The sequence below is a fragment of the Papaver somniferum genome, chromosome 1 (assembly GCF_003573695.1).
Source record: "Papaver somniferum cultivar HN1 chromosome 1, ASM357369v1, whole genome shotgun sequence".
Classification (NCBI taxonomy): Eukaryota; Viridiplantae; Streptophyta; class Magnoliopsida; order Ranunculales; family Papaveraceae; genus Papaver; species Papaver somniferum.
Window position 1 is genome coordinate 109,218,641 of NC_039358.1, and position 6,513 is coordinate 109,225,153.

Consider the following 6,513-nt stretch of genomic DNA (forward strand, 5'->3'; position numbering starts at 1 on the left):
GCTTGTGAAATTTCCAAAACAATAGCACGACGAGATTATCAGTCGCCGGCGAAGGAACCCAAGGAATTCAGAGAAGACATCCCTGTGTAGTTCCAAGGAAGTTCATAAGTTTTGATCCAAATTTCAATGTGGTGTGCTGACCTCATAAAAAGTACGAATTTGGATCTTTTACTCGCAAAGAACTAGGAGTTAATGATTTGGAGTCTAGGGAATGTAGGACAAATTGTAGTTAATGCAGAGTCGTGGTACTGAAAGCGACGTCGTGTAACCTTGAAAGCAACGTAGCATGATACCCGTCTAAAAGAAACACTTAGAGTCAAAACAGGTCAGACTGGCGAGGTCAGCATGATAGAGTAGAGGGAATCGTACTTTTGAAACTTAGTTTTGGTGTCAGTCACCTTTTTCCTTTAAAACCGTACGTACTAGAGAAACTTTTCAAAAACAGGTCAAAGTAAGGTGTTGTCTGTTTCTGCTGACGTAGGTAGGAACGACTCTCGGACTTACAACATACTGTGTCCGATGGCTAGTACGTCAGGGATGGGGAGAACTCTGAGGAACCGCACGATCACCGACAGTAGCATGCAAGGAGGAGTAACGGTGCCGAGGCAGGGAAGTGATGGGCATCCACCATCTGAGGAATCACGAGCAGCTGTAAGGGGTATGCCGACTGTGGATGAGGAAATCGATCTGGGACGAGACGATGACCCCTCGCCTCTGGAGCGAATCGTCTCAACTCAGAGGAGGGATGATCAAATTGATGGACTCACCGCATCAGACACAGAAGATGAGGAGGAGGCGCTAATCCTGCATGCCCAGAGATGAAACACCAGGCGACAAGTTGAGTATCAAGAAGCATTTGGACGAGAGCAAGAAAGACTTAGGAGAGTACAGTTAGGACGAGAAACAACTATCAGAGTTGATCCAGCGGCATCGACCCAGATACCCCCCAACAGTACCACCTCCCCTACCCATGATGACGGCGCCACCCCCTGCTCATTTAGGCAATCCAAATGGTCACTCTAGCCATGAGAGTACGGATCCAACGCTACTCGCAATTCTAGAAAGTCATAGAAGGAAAGAGGTGGCTTTAAGAGATCTTCAGCAGAGGAACCTAGCTTTAGAGTTTGAGAACTATCAGCTGCGGAACTTGAGGTCGAGGTCGAGAGGGTCTTCCAGCCGGGGGATATCGGGTCACCAAGGCCGATCAGGACAACCCCCGACACCACCTATCCGAGGGTACGGTCCACCCGAGGATTCATCAAAAGAAGACGAAGGGCGTGAGAGGAATCATCAACAGAGAGGCACAAGGGCCGACAATGCAACCGAAGCCAAGCTAAGGGAGTTAGAAGAAAAGATAAGGAAGCTGTCAGGAAGTGGCGAAGAAGATAAGCTAGCCGAGGTCATAAGCGAGGCCGAGAGGACCCCTTTCTCCCAAGAGCTAGAACTAAGTGCCTTCCCACCCAAGTGCACGCTTCCCATATTTCCATCTAGGTTCGACGGTACGGGAGACGCAGTAGAGCATTTGAATATGTACACTATGTCCCTAATCCAATGGAAGAACCATGAGGTGGTAATTTGTAAATTCTTCCCGACAAGCCTGGAGGGCGAGGCAAGGAAGTGGTTCTACAATCTTCCACCAGGAATAGTCGACAGTTATGAGACTCTAGTCGAATCCTTCCTCGAAACTTACATGCACAACAGCAGAGCTCGACCCAGGGTCAACAAGTTATTCACCTTGGCCCGACGGTTTAGAGAGTCACTCAGGTCTTTGACCGATCGATGGAGAAATTTGTGCACAGAAATTGGGAAAGTACCAGTCGACCAGCAGATATTCGGGTTCGAAAACGCATTAGGGAGGTCGGACCCCATCTGGATAGCCATGTTTACTGAAAAAACACAGACATTGAAAGAAATGAGGAAAATGCAAGATCATTTCATCGCCATAGAAGAAATTCAGGAGGAATCAAGATATAGGGGAATGCAAGAGGCTAGTGCGGCGCCCGAGTCGACATCGGACGATGTTCAACGTCGGCCCGAGAAGAGGCCGAGCCCACCTACGCGAGGAAATGGGAAGAAGGAATGGTTAGCTAAAGGAAAGAGGCCGAGGCACGAGGCGAGAACATACACCCCTTTGAATGCTCCACTAGAAGAAATCTTCAAAGAGGTCGAGAAAAGGAGTGACATCATATACCCAGCTTCAAGAGGGATACAGTTCGAGGAGACCAAGTATCACCCAGGGTATTGCCATTATCATCAATATCGAGGCCACTCTACAAATAACTGCCGAGAAGTAAAAGACATCATGCAACATCTTATTCGAAACGGTTACCTGAGACAGTTCGTCCGACACCCGGCCCAGACGACCGCAGCGCCCGATGCACCCGTCCACCAGGTCAGGATCGACAGTTCCACGCAGTTTATCAACACGATTTTGCATTCGGCCACTCAAGCGTACAATCTGAATCATGGAATCATGTCTAGAATCCACAAGAGGGATCATAATGGGAAATAAATTTTCAGTGTAGCAAAAGCTTTGCCGATGGAACCCTGGATGCTGCGACCCATCTTTTTCTCGGCTCAGGATGTCCCAATGAACGTCCAAGCTCACAGTGATCCCTTGGTTATCACCCTTCTGATTGAGAAATGGGGGGTAAGAAGGATACTAGTGGATAGTGGGAGCTCAGTCGAAGTACTCTTCTACGACATGTTCAAGAGGATGGAGTTGTCAGATGATATACTCGTCCCATCGACATATCGTATCTACGGTTTTAATGGGACCGTGACCATCCCAAAGGGCGAAGTAACCCTAAGAGTATCGGACGGAGGTGGTTACCTAGATACGTTAATTATATTCTGTGTGGTCGATGTCGCCTCGCCCTATGAAGATATTATCGGGAGACCGTGGATCGCGGGAATCAAAGGAGTGGCATCGGATTATTATCAGAGGATACGATTCCCAATATACAAGGGGATAACTGAGGTCGTAGGAGATTCACAGGCATCCCGACAGTGCATGCAGGTCGATGCCAAAATAAATAAGGAGCGGCGAGCACGACAAAGGAGAGAGAAGAACAAGGCTAAAGAAGCCAAAGCGACAGAGGACTTGGAAAAAGTTATTTCGCAGGCGATCATGGCATACGAAACACAAGGAAGCGAACCTTCATAGCAATTAAAGGAGACGACACCAATGAAGGAACCAAAACCAAGATTCTCGGCCGTAGAACCTACTCGGGAGATTAATTTGGGAACTGTAGAAGAACCAAAGATAGTGAGGATCGGATTGTTACTATCAGACGAGCAAACAAACCAGCTCGTGGCGGTGCTAAAGAAGAACATGGATGCGTTCGCATGAGGCGTGCACGATATGGAGGGCATATACCCGGAGGTATGATGTCACCATTTAAAGATCGACCCAAGCTTCAAACCGGTCCGACAAAAGATGAGGCGAGTCGCGCCAGAATTACAGACGGCCGTCGAGAAGGAGCTAAAGAAGTTACAGGAATCGGGAATAATTAGGAAATCGCACTACCCATAGTGAATATCTAACATGGTCTAGGTACCAAAGATAAACGGAGGAGTCAGAATCTGCATCGACTTCAGCGACCTGAACAAAGCTTGTCCGAGGGACAGTTTCCCTCTCCCAAGTATCGATCAACTGGTGGAATCTATAGTGGGGTACGAGGCACTAACGTTGATGGACGGATACGCGGGGTATAACCAGATCCCGCTGGCTCCCTAGGATCAAGAACACACCTCCTTCTTCACACCAAGGGGCCTATACTTCTACACCAAGATTCCGTTTGGGCTGAAGAATGCAGGCGCCACATATCAGAGGTTGGTGGGCGACATGTTTGAAGACCAGATCCACAACACCATTGAGGTCTATGTCGACGATATGCTAGTAAAAGTCGCCTAGCCAAGGATCACATCCGAGACTTGCGGGAAATTTTTCGGACGATAAAAGAATATAAAATGAAAGTTAACCCGACCAAATGCGTTTTCTGGGTCACATCGGGCAAATTTTTTGGATATATCATCACTCCAAAGGGGATAGAAGCAGATCCCGAGAAAGTCAGAGCCATCCTCGAGATGCCGTCACCAGCCACAATAAAAGACGTACAAAATCTGAACGGAAGTATAGCAGCATTGGGGCGATTCATATCTCGGTCGTCCGAAAAATGCAAGGATTTCTTTAGCACTCTTAAAAAGGGAGAGAAATTCAAATGGACGGACGCCTGTGAGGAGGCGTTTCAGAATATTAAGCTACATCTTGCAAGTCTTACAGTATTACAAAGACCCAAGCCATCGGAGGTCCTCACATTATACCTCGGGGTAACTTCATATGTTATCAGTGCAGTCTTAGTTCGAAATGAATGGAGCGAGGAAAAACATGTTTACTTCATCAGCAAAACATTAAGTCCGGCCGAGAAAAATTATACAAGGATGGAACAGATGATTCTAGCGCTAGCTTTCGCCACCCTGAAGCTAAGGACGTATTTCCAAGCCCATCAGATCCGCGTGCTCACAAAATCACCTATTGAGGCGGTACTGGACAATGCAGGCCGATCTGGAAGGATCTCCAAATGGAGGGAACAAATTAATCAGTTCAATGTTTTCTACGAAATGATGACAACAGTGAAGGCACAAGTAGTGGCAGATTTCTTGGCAGATTTTCCACTAAGCGACGAAGATGAGGTCGAGGACATACCCGGAATGGAAGAATATCGAGAAGACCCGGCCGACTTACTCGAAGCAAGTATCCCATCACGTTGGGAAGTATTCGTCGATTGAGCGTCGAATAAAGATGGATCGGGACTTGGGATAGTCTTTACCACACCAAAGGGACGAAAAATGGTCCATTCGTTTAGATTGGAATTTAAGGCGACAAACAACGTCACCGAGTACGAAGCTGCGATTCGCGCCCTAAGATTAATCGTCGACATGGGCCTACAAGATGTAATACTAACTAGCGACTCGCAGAAGGTGATCCGACAAATCACAGGCAAATACGCCATCCACGACCCGATTTTGCAGAAGTACTGGGAGCTCGCCCAATTCTATATCGACCAGATCCCCAGCATCAAATTTCGCCAAATATGCAGAAAAGATAATCGACACTCGGACGCATTGGCATATATTGCATCCAAAATCACTGACCCAAGTGTGTAGGTTATTCGTGTCATGACACTCCTCGCCCTGTGTATACCAGAGACACCCGAGGTGCACGTCGACGTGGCTATCAACACGGCCGACAGATATCCGGAAGGAGATTGGAGAAAGCCGATTCATTCGTACTTGGAGACATGCGAGTTACCCAAGGGGTGACCCGAGATCAACAAAGTGAAAAGCAAATCGGCCGCTTACGAGCTAAGAGACGGAATCCTATACAGGAAATCATACCTGGGACCACTCTTAAGATGCTTAAGTAAGGAAGAAGGCCAGACAATCTTGAATGAACTATACTATGGAGCATCCGGAAATCACAGCTCCGGGCGAAGTCTGTCAGCGAGAGCGAAACCGATGGGATACTTCTGGCCGTATATGAACGATGATGCAAAAAAAAATGGCGCAAGCTTGCGAAGAATGCCAGAGGTTTGGTAAGAAGATACATGCACCGTCAGTAACCCTAAACTCGGTAGTAAGCCCCTGGCCCTTCACAAAGTGGGGGATCGATATCGTGGGACCATTACATGTGGGATCGGGGCAGCGAAATACTTAATAGTAGCGACGAATTACTTCACTAAATGGGTGGAGGCGGCACCACTGAGACATATCCGTGACAAGGACGTCTTCAGGTTCATTTGGGAGCACATCATATGTCGTTTCGGAGTACCGACGGCCATCGTCTCGGATAATGGAAAACAACTCCAGGGAGAAAACATCGACCTACTATTTAATACCTACAACATCAGGATAAACAAGGCTACCCTCATATACCCTCAAAGGAATGGGCAGGCCGAGATCACAAACAAAACTATCGCCGACAATATGAGGAAAAATTAGATGGAGAATACGGTGATTGGTGCGAAGAACTCTACAATGTTTTATGGGCCTATCGAACCACTCGAAGGGAAGCAACAGGGCTATCACCTTTCATGCTGACCTATGGAACCGAAGCGATACTACCAACTGAAGCAATGATACCCACCACAAGAACTGAAGCCTGGAGGCGAAACATATCGGCAGATCTAATATTGGCCAAGCTCGATGACTTGGAGGAAACAAGGGAGATGGCGTTGCAAAAAATGGAGAATTACCAAAGGAGATACAACGAGAATACAACAAACGAGTTCGACCAAGAGAGTTTCAACCGGGGCAGTTAGTGTTGAAATATCTAGCCGATTGGGAACGTGACAAAAAGGGCGGTAAACTAGCGGCAAGGTGGGGAGGACCATACACAATCGTGTCTAAAGCTGGCGAGGGAGCTTATCGATTACTCAAACCAGACGGCAAACCCGAGTTAAAACCGTGGAACGCTCAACATCTGAAACTCTATTACCCATGAGGGGTTCG